Source organism: Hemitrygon akajei, chromosome 4 (genome assembly GCF_048418815.1).
Source record: "Hemitrygon akajei chromosome 4, sHemAka1.3, whole genome shotgun sequence".
Classification (NCBI taxonomy): domain Eukaryota; kingdom Metazoa; phylum Chordata; class Chondrichthyes; order Myliobatiformes; family Dasyatidae; genus Hemitrygon; species Hemitrygon akajei.
Genome location: NC_133127.1, coordinates 26914831 through 26925881, shown reverse-complemented (window position 1 = coordinate 26925881; position 11051 = coordinate 26914831).

Below are 11051 nucleotides of genomic sequence, written 5' to 3'. Positions count from 1 at the left end.
TCAGCATGACATCTAAAACTTTGACAAACTTCTATAGATGTGTGGTGGAGAGTATATTGACTGGCTGCATCACAGCCTGGTTTGGAAACACCAAAGACCTTAAACAGAAAATTTTACAAAAAAAAAATGGACACAGCCCAGTCCATCACAGGTAAAGCCCTTCCAATCATTGGGTACATCTATATGAAACGCTGTTGCAGGAAAGTAGCATCCATCATCAGGGTCCCCTGCTACCAAGAACATACTCCCTCCTCACTGCTGTCATCAGAAAGAAGGTACAAGAGCCTTAGGAACAGTTACTACCCCTCAACCATTAGACCTTTGAACAAAAGGAGTAACTTTACTCAACTTCACTTGCCCCCATCATTTAAATGTTCCCACAACCAACAGACTCACTTTCAAAGACTCTTCATTTCATGTTCTCAATATTTATTGCTTATTTATTTATATTATTGCTTCTTCTTTTTGCATTTGCGCAGTTTGTTGTCTTCTGCACTCTGGCTGAGATCCCTAGTTGGGCAGCCGTTCATTAGTTCTGTTATGTTGCTATTCTATAGATTTGTTGAATATGCCCACATGAAAAAGAATATTACGGTTGTATATGGTTATATATATGTACTTGGATAATAAAATTTAATTTGAACTTTGAATTTGAGCTATTGAATAACTTGAGAGTTGCGCAACCTCAGTTGTAGCGAGAACTAGGCCTCAAGCCTCGGGCTTGCCTGCTGCTACAGACCAGGAGAGAGACGCAGAAGCACTACAGTGGGGCCTGGCCTTGCCCATCGGTACTGCCCTTCCGTGTTCGAGCAGTGGAATGACAAGCTGGATTGCATGTGTCTGTACACTGCCGGGAGACTCTACCATTGATTGCTGGACATTGTTACTCAGGGTCTTGAACCATATGTGTTTTTTTTTGAGTGAATATGCTTCTTTGTTCGATATTTTGAATTATGTTACTCGATATTTTTGAATGTTTGCTTGCTATTTTGAATATTTTGCACCTTGGCTCCAGAGGAACCATGTCTCATTCAGCTGTATCTATGCATGGTTTGAATGATAGTTAAACCTGATTTGATTTGAGATATGAAGAAGTGAGAAGGGAGTGCTATGGACCGAACATGGGGAAATGGGATTAGTGTTGGCAAATACCATGGTTGGCACAGGTTATAATTTCATGTGTGGCACTGTAGTGTAGCAGTTAGTGTAATGTTACCCAGCAATCTAAGGTCAGATTCCCCATGTTTCCTCTGGCTGTGTCTGTTTCCTCCCAAAATCCAAAGACATATGGGCTAGGGTTAGCAAATTGTGGACGTGCTATGTCGTTGCTGAAAGCGTGGCGACACTTACAGGCTGCCCCCAGCACATATTTGTACGGCATTGATTGTTGATGCAAATAAAGCATTTCGTTGTGTGTTTTGATCTTTCGATGTACATGAGACAAATAAAGATAATTATCATCATCTTAATCATGGATACAGTGGGTCACAGAGCCTGTTTCTGTGCTGTTTGATTCCATAACTGTATGACTGTAGTGAGATGATGAATGTTGTTAGAGCTGTGAACTGCAAAATCTGGAATAAAAGGGAATTCTGGGAATACTCAGGTCAGGAATCTTCTGTTGATCAGTCTACATCAGAGCTGCTGATGAGAATGTGGTTATCTGAAATTGTTAAATCCAGTATTGAGTTGTGGCTTAACTAACTGAATTCTGATAGGGACATTTTGTGCCTACATCTTATCAGGGACAGAAGGGCAGTGAATAATCTTGCCCTTTGTAAAAAGGTGGAGAGAACAAGGCGAATGTCGGTGATATAGTGAAGACCAAGAAAATTCAAATGATACTGATGCTAATGGAGGCCACGTAAGAGAGCCTTGTTAAGATGATCTATCTAGATCAGGGGTTCTCAACATGGGGTCCACCCTTCAGTGAATGGTATGGGTCCCTGGCATAAAAAAGGTTGGGCACCCCTGGTCTAGAGAAGGTATAAACAGTGTTACAGTGATAAGCGACTAGACAATCCGGATTTGTTTGATGTTGCCTGCATTGGGGAACATGCAGGTTGTGTGAACTCGGCCTTTTTTCCTTGGAGTGACAGGATGAGAGGTGACCTGATAGAGGTGTATAAGATGATGAGAGGCATCGATCGTGTGGATAGTCAGAGGCTTTTCCCCAGGGCTGAAATGGCTAGCAAGAGAGAGCACAGTTTTAAGGTGCTTAGAAGTAGGTACAGAGGAGATATTGGGGTAAGTTTTTCACGCACAGAGTGCTCAGCGCATGGAATGAGCTGCCAGCATTGGTGCTGAAGGCGGATACGATAGGGTCTTTTAAGAGACTCCTGGACAGGAACATGGTGCTCAGAAAAATAGAGGGTTATGTGTAACCCTCGGTAATTTCTAAGGTAGGGACATGTTCGGCACAGCTTTGTGGGCCGAAGGGCCTGTATTGTGCTGTAGGTTTTCTATGTTTCTATGTTTTGTGGGGGGGGGGTTTTGAGGAAAGCTGGAGAGGGGGTGGGAGCTGATAAAAGGATATAAAATTATGAAGGGAAATAGATGGGATAGATAGTAAAAATAATTTTCCTTGCTTATTAACAAATAATATTCCTTTGGCTTTTTTAACCAACTAGTTACCTTTAATGTTGCTTTTAGGGATCACTGCACATACCCTCTGAGATCCATTTGTGTCTTCATGGTGATCCTTCGGGTACAATGGACTTTGAGTGAGTGGGGGGGGGGGGAATGGTGAATAGGATCTGTGGGAGCTTCTCAACACTGAACTTTGGTTGAACAGGATGACTTTGGTGCAAGTTAGGCAAGTCTTTTTACACTTTTATGTTTCAATTACAGAGAAAAGACCTGCAGAGGTTAAAAAAAAACACAGACTTGGCAGTTCAATAAAAACTGAAATCAGGTAGATATTCCAACTCTTTCCAATATTGTAGATTATTCAACAAAGTAAGGGGAAAAACTTTACATTATAGTAGTAATAATTGGAGTGGAATAATGTCCCAAGTGCAATTAGTATTTTTAATTAAGCATAGGGGGGGGGGGGTGCCAGAATATAGGGGTAATTATTTTCTGTTGATTATATGTTAAGTAAGAGAGGTCTTGTTAAAATTAAAGTCTGCCTTGCAGAATTATGGGAATTGGAGACATCAGGGTCTGCTGATGCTGTAATCTGGAGCAAAAACAAGGTGCTGGAAGAACTCAAAAGTTCAAAGTTCAAAGTAAATTTATTATCAAAGTACATATATGTCACCTCATACAACCCTGAGATTAATTTTTTGTGGGTATACTCAACAAGTCTATAGAATAATAACCATAGCAGAAGATGAATGAAGTTATCCCCTTTGGCTGAAGAGCCTGCTGGTTGAGAGGTAGTAACTGTTCCTGAACAGTGGGTCAGGCAGCATCTGTGTGTAACACGCTGTAAGGTTTCACTGCTAATGTAATGGCTTCTCTGTAATGTTCCACTGCTGAGATAATGATTTATCTGTAACAGCAATGTTTGGGTTATGACTAGAGATTATGGGGCATGCGAGCCAATGAGCAGGATGTTGCTCTTCCTTGTGCGTCTGGGAGCCGGGAATTCACGGTCTTTTGCCGGGGAGCGATGAGCAGAGAAGACGCGAATGGAGAGAGTTGGTAGACCTTGGATGGAGTGGACTTGGAGTGAGGGTTTGAAGGTCAGTGACGATTGGAGGAGGTCAATGGTGGACGAATGGGCTCATCAGCGAGCTCCAACGTTGTGCATTAGACTGTTTCAGGAGAATAGGCCCTTTTACTTTTTTTGTTTCCTTTACTGACCATATAGTCAAATTAAGAATTATAAAGCTCAATTGTTTAATCACATATTGTGCACTGTTTGTTATTTTGGGGTACTGATTTGTGACAGGGGACACTGCGCAGCATCCACCCAAACGAGATTTCTTAAGTTTGGCCGGGCCGGGCTGGGGGGGGGGGCTATCATCCCCTATATTAAGCCGCTAGCCAAAGCAAGAGTTACATGTGCATGACTGATGCATGGTCTCAGCCTGAACTATTGACTATCCCTTTGCCTCTGCAGTTACTGTCAGATCTGCTGAATTCCTCAGTTTGTATCCTTAATTTATTTAAAGATACAGCATGATAACAGGCCCTTTCGGTTCAGTGAGCCCACACCACGCAATTACACCCATGTGAAAAATTAACCTACTAACTTGTATGCCTTTAGAATGCAGGAGCATACCAGAGTACCCGGAGGAAACCCGTGCGACCATGGAGAAAACGTACAAGCCCTTACAGACAACAGTGCAAGTGAGGCTGGGAGGTGATAGGTGGAAGAGGTAAAGGGCTGAAGTAAAAGAAGGAATCTGATAGGGGGAGACAGTAGATCATGGAATAAAGTGAAGATGGTGGGGAACCATAGGTAGGTGATGGGCAGGTTGTGAGGACAGGGGATGAGAGGGCCAACAGAATGTGTGTGTGTGTGTGTGTGTGTGTGTGTGTGTGTGTGTGTGTGTGTGTGTGTGTGTGTGTGTGTGTGTGTGTGTGTGTGTGTGTGTGTGTGTGTGTGCGTGTGTGTGCGTGTGCGCGCGCGCCAAGATTTCCAGCATCTGCAGAATCCTTTGTGAAAACTGGACTGGGAGCAGGTCCTTTTAAGTTTATATGTGACCAACAGAAATCATTCCAGATTTCAAGGCCAAACTGCTCCTATAAGGGTGAAAGGCAGAGCCAATTATTCCAAAAAACCTTGGATGCCAAGGGATTTCAGGGGTTGCATTAACAAATGAAGTTTATGGCAGGTATAGAGAACTGAAAATTAGGAGAGGCCCTATGGGATTCTAGAAAATATAGTGGGATACTAAAAATAGCAATTAGGAAAGTGAGTAGGATGTATGAAAATAGCACCAACATGCAAGATCAGGGAAAATCCTTCAGCATTTTCTGAATATATTAACACAAGGATAGGAACAAGGCCCATCAGGGACCAAAGTGTCAACCTGTACTTGGAGCCCGAGGATTAAGGTGAAATATTTCTCATCAGTGCTCGTTGCAGAGAAGAATATTGAGGGCAAAGGATTCAAGGAAGGAACCGTGAAAGTCTGCAACAAGTAATCATTGAAAAGAAGGAGATATTTGATGTCATAGCAGACTTAATAGTGAATTAAGTGTCAGGCCCCATAGAGATGTATCCAATGTTGTGATGGCAGGTAAGAGAGGAGATTGCTGGGTCTCTGAGAGAAATTTTCACATCTTCTCTGCCAACAGAGGATGTGCCATATGACTAGAGGACAACAGATTTGTTATCTTTATTCAAGAAGGGCATCAAGTATAAGATGGTAAGGCTGATGGATCTACCATCAGTGCTAGGGAAATTATTGTAAAAGATCTGGAGGGATGGGATTAATCTGCATTTTAAGGTGTGGTTTAATTAAGGATAATCATCATGGCTTTGTTAGGGAGTGAGCCTTTCTGATGAATTCAAGTTATTTTTTTCCAAACGGTAACTGACTGTATTGATGGAGGTTGATGTGGACCAGTGAGGCATTTGACCAGATCCCACACGGGAAACTGTGCAAATGGTAAGAGTTCACGAGATCCAGAGATTTTCAATTTGCTGATTATTGACTTCAGGAGCAGGAAACTGGAGGTCCATGACGTAGCCCTTATCAGGGGATCAGAGGTGGACAGGGTCAGCAACTTTAAATTTCTCAGTGGTACCACTTCAGAGGACCTGCCTGGGCTCAGCACATAAGTGCAAATATGAAGAAAGCATGCCAGCTGCTGACTTCTGTCAGAGATGGTGAAGATTTGGCATGACATCTATAAATTCGACTAACTTTTATAGATGCACTTTGGAGAGTATATTAACAGGCTGGTAATGGAAACACCAAAGCCTTGAATGGAAAATCTACAAAAAAGTAATGGATACAACCCAGTCCATTATGGGTTAAGCCCTTTCTGCTATTAAGCACATCTACACATCTACATGAGCATTTTCATAGGAAAGCAGCATCTATCATCAGACAGCCTCACCACTCAGCACACGCTCTCTTCTCACTGTTGTCATCAGAAAGAAGGTACAGGAGTCTCAGGATTCACATCATCAGGTTCAGGAACCGTCATTACCCCTCAACCACCAGGCTCCAGAATCAAAGGGAATAACTTCACTCAACTTCACTTGCTCCATTACTGAACAGTTCCCACTACCCATAGCTCATTTTCAAGGATGCTTCATCTTATGTTCTCATAATTTATTATTTATTTATTTATTTATTACTACTATTATTATTTTTGTCTTCATTTTTGCACTTTGTTGTCTTTTGCACACTGCCTGTCAGCCCTGTTATTGCAGTCTTTCATTAATTCCATTATGGTTATTGGATTTATTGAGAATGCCCAAAGCGAGGTCAGAGACGAGTCCGTTCAGTTTAGCTCACTGCCCTGCTCTGCACTGAACTAAAGATCTGAGGATGGAGTCTCTATGGACTTCAGTTCAGAACACTACTTGCTTGCATTTATTGTGTGAATGATTGATTTTTTTCTCTCTCTGCACATTGGGGGTTTGATGATTTATTTTTTGGGTTCTTTTGGATTTCTTTGTTTTGTGGCTGCCTGTTAGGAGACAAACCTCAAAGCTGTAAAATATATACATTTTTTGGTATTAAATTTACTTTGAACTTTGAGTTGTAATAGGAAGCAGAAGGGAATGGATGAATCATTTTGTTGTTTCTGTATTTTCTGTTCTGTGCCAAGTTAGGGTTATATTAATGTGCCATTTTAAAGTATCTTTGATACCAGATTCCTTCTACAGCAATGTAAAGCCTTATAATTTTATAGTGGATATCGTTTGACAAAATACTTTTCACTAAATATGCAGATTTATATTTGCTAGATAACTTTACTCTGCATATAATGGTTTTTGTTTGCTGGCACTTCACTGGCTGCAGTTTTAAAATGGAATCTGGCCAAGTGAGAGCAATTCATTAGAGTATTGAATTAAATTAAATTCATTAATTATGTCAAAAATCAGCTTAGGAAAAAATTGACTGAAAAAAAATGTGGTGAATAAAATTCAAATCAGAAATAGTGAAATGAATGAATGAGTGAATGAAATTTTATTTCAGTCAGTATAAACATAACAAAAAACATAATTTTCAATGATGATTTCATAAAACAAAATTTAATAATAAATCTTTAAAACAGACCGAAAGAATGTAGGCTGAAGCTACAGCTTATTACACCTACCCCTCTTACTTAGACAAAAACAAATTAAAATCATATAGCACCTTTATGCATTTAATTAATGATTGGCTCTTTGTCCAATTTAATAACAAGAGTAGTTACTATTCCCCTTGAAGTCATACATTTTAAGTTAATATTCTGCTGGGATTTAATTGTCAGGAAGAATAAATTATACACATATTTTGAGTCTACTGCATACAAAATGGATGAAACTAAATTGATAAAGTGCTGGGGTAGAGAGTGAGCCATAAATTTTAGTCTGTTATCCTGCTTTTTGTTTCTGATATTCTCACACTGACTTTACCTCCATCATGTCTTTTTGCAATAATCCTTTAAAGATGAGTGTTTTAGTTGTTGAATGAACCTTAATTAAGTTGCCCCACTAAGATTTCCAATTTGCTGCTTAAGTTGAACTTAAGTATTGTCACACAAATTATGAAATTATCCTGATTCTAACATGGGACCAAAGTACACTCAGTGGCCACTTTATTAGGTACACCTATACACATGCTCATTAATGCAACTATCTATTCAGCCAAGCATGTGGCAGCAACTCAAAGCATAAAATCTTGCAGACATGGTAAAAAGGTTCAGTTATTGTTCAGACCAAACATCAGAATGGGGAAGAAATGTTATCTAACTGACTTTAACTGTGGGATGATTGTTTGAGCCAGACGGGGTGTTTGAGTATCTCAGAAACTGTTGATCTCCTGCTATTTTCACACAGTCTCCAGTGTTTACAGAGAAAGGTGAAAAAAAACCAAAAAAAAAAAAAACAAATCCAGTGAGTGGCTGTTCAATGGGCAAACACACCTTGTTAAAGAGAGAGGTCAGAGGAGAATGGCCAGAATGGTTCAAACTGACAGGAAAGTGACAGTAATTCAAATAACCATGTGTTACAACAGTTGTGCGGAGAAAAGCATCTTTGAATGCACAACATGTCGAAGCTTGAAGTGGGTGAGCTACAGGAGGATAAAACCACCCTGGGTTCCACTCCTGTAGCTTAAAAAAATGGCCACAAATGTAAGTTTATAAGCCTGCTACTGAGTCAGTCTGCTCAACTTATCAGAAGTAGAGGAGATTTAGACCACAGGGTCAGGAAATAAAGCCTATATTGTATAAAGTCATGGTGGTTCCTCTTTGCTTGTTCTTCCCCGCCCCCCCCCCCCCCCCAAGCACTTTCAGTGTCTTTGGCTCCATGACACAGCCTCAACCTCTCAGCTGACTTGAGTCAGTCTCGTCTTCCAAAACTATGATAAAACGTTTGAATTCCCAGCTCTGCCTAGTACTCGTGAATCATGTGCATTTTCTTCTCACAAAAGGTTCTTTGGGACAGGCCTATCAATATAGAAGACTGAGTCTTCATACATAAGACAAAAATCAATGATTCATTCAACCTTGTGAAAGTTCATCATAATGCAGAAGATGAATGTCAAACAGATCCCTAGTCTTTTTTCAAGCACAAAATAACATTCTAAATTTTTGTTTTTTTCAGCTATACTGCAGTACAGATTACATTTAGATACAATAACGATTATAGTTACCAGATTTAAAACTCTGAAGTGAAGCAGCATTGCAATTTGTGTATTAAACCCTTAAAGTTCTCACTGAAGATAACAGTGGTAATTCTCCTCTGACCTCTCTCATTAACAAGGTGTATTTGCCCATTGCCCAGGTTCAGCAGTAAATTATAGGGAACAAACTAGTCAAAGTGCAAAATACCATTGTGTTTAGAAATCTGAAATACAGACAGAATTAAATTTAGACACAGGTTAGGTACACTTCAGTGGTATGGGATAAAGAATGTTCACAGTAAACCCATTAAATCAATAAAAGTTCAGTGTGAGCAGCTCAAAAGGGAACTTGACATGGTACAAACCAGTTTATGCAAGACTTCTAAAGCTATGAAAAAAATAAAGAAGTGAACAACAGAAATAATGAAAAAAACTAAATTTTATTAAAATCATAGACTATTTTTCCTCATAAAACCACATGCACATTCTAAGTAACAGTTCAATAACCTTCTCTAGATTGTTTGCAATACCTTGACCTCTTTCTTATATAAGAAAACAAATACTGTACTCAGAACTCTAAATATGGTCTCACCTAAGCCCTCTATCTTCAAAAATAAATGATAACATTCTGTTGCTTTCCTAATTATGCTGCACCTCCATATAGCAGTACACATAAGGACAAAAGATTCAAAGTACATTTATTATCAAAGTATGTATGCAGTAAACAACCCTGAGATTCGTCTTTCCACAGACAGCTACAAAACAAAGAAACACCATGTTCAAAAAAAGCATCAAACACCCAACAAACAAAAGAAGAACAAATTGTGCAAGCGGCAAAGAATGAGTGAAAAACACAGAATATAAAACATCACAAGGACATTGAAACAGTTGAGGAATATTTATTTTAGTTCAGTTCAGTTCAATTTAATGATCTGACGTGTGTTGACTGCAGGCCACAGAGCCAGTCTGCCTCAATGACTGTAACACAAAGTAGGAATAAAAAAACGAGTAACCAGAAACCAGAAACATTACATGAACTACAGAGTACAATCCACAAGCCTCATTGATTAAACCTTGCCTGACCCAAGACTCTGGTACCATGCTCTATCAGAATCGAGCGAGAGGGATATAGAGACTGGTCAAACGCAGGCAACTTCCATGGGCAGCAGCCAGTGAAAGGGAGACAGAGACTAGTTAACACAGGCAGATGCTACCTTTCACTCTTGTCCTCATTACTTGCATTCTTGCTCGATGCTTTAGTCAGCAAGATTAGTGAGAAATTGAGTTGATCATGGGCTCGCGCCCGATCTCCAGGCCGCATACTCCACTCGAAACCTCACTGAACTCCCTTGGAGACAGCAAAGTGACAGGTCACTCAATCAGCCTGAAAACGTACCATCGAAATGTAAATCACAGGCTCCAAAGTAGCAGAATCATATTTGAAAGAAGAAGTAAAAGAAGTAGTTTCTTGAACTGTCTGAAGGACGTTACCTTTGGTCACATTGGTCACTGGTGCCATCTTCTTCAAACCAGATTACTCTAAATCTTGGAGCTATGCAATCACCCTTGAAATGATGCCTTTCTCTTTTCAAAAACTCTCAATACCTCGCTTTGCAATTGCATCTTTGACTTCCTGACCAAGAGACCACAATCAATAAGGACAGACAGCAATACCTCCTGCACCATTATCCTCAGCACTGGTACCCCACAGGGCTGTGTCCTCAGCACCCTACTCTACTCGCTGTACACTTACGAGTGTGTGGCCAGACTCTTCTCTAACTCCATCTGCAGGTTTGCCTACGATACCCCTGTCATGATCCGCATCTCAAATAACCATGAGCCAGAGTCCAGAAAGGATATGGTGTCATGACAACAACCTTTCCTCAATGTCAGCAAAACAAACATGCTGGTCATTGACTTCAAGAAGCGGGTGGTGCATTTGCTCCAGTCCACATCAATAGTGTTGAGGTCAAGAGTGTTGAAAGCTTCTAGTTCCTATCAGTGAACATCACCCATGTCAATTGCTCTGCCTGATACTGTAGAGAATTGTGGACACAGCTCAGCAAATCAGGGAGAAAAACGTCCCTTCCATGGACTCTGTCTATATTTCTCACTGTCTTAGTAATGCAGCCAACATAATCTACCTCATTGTAACCTTGCAACATAACGTGTTTCTGCACTGCACTTTTTCTGTAACTGTTACATTCTATTCTACATTATATTGTTGTTTCCCCTTTACTTCAATATATTGTTGTAAAGATTGAAGATGGCGCTGATGAATCTCAGCAACTTCTGGCTGGAGGTTGA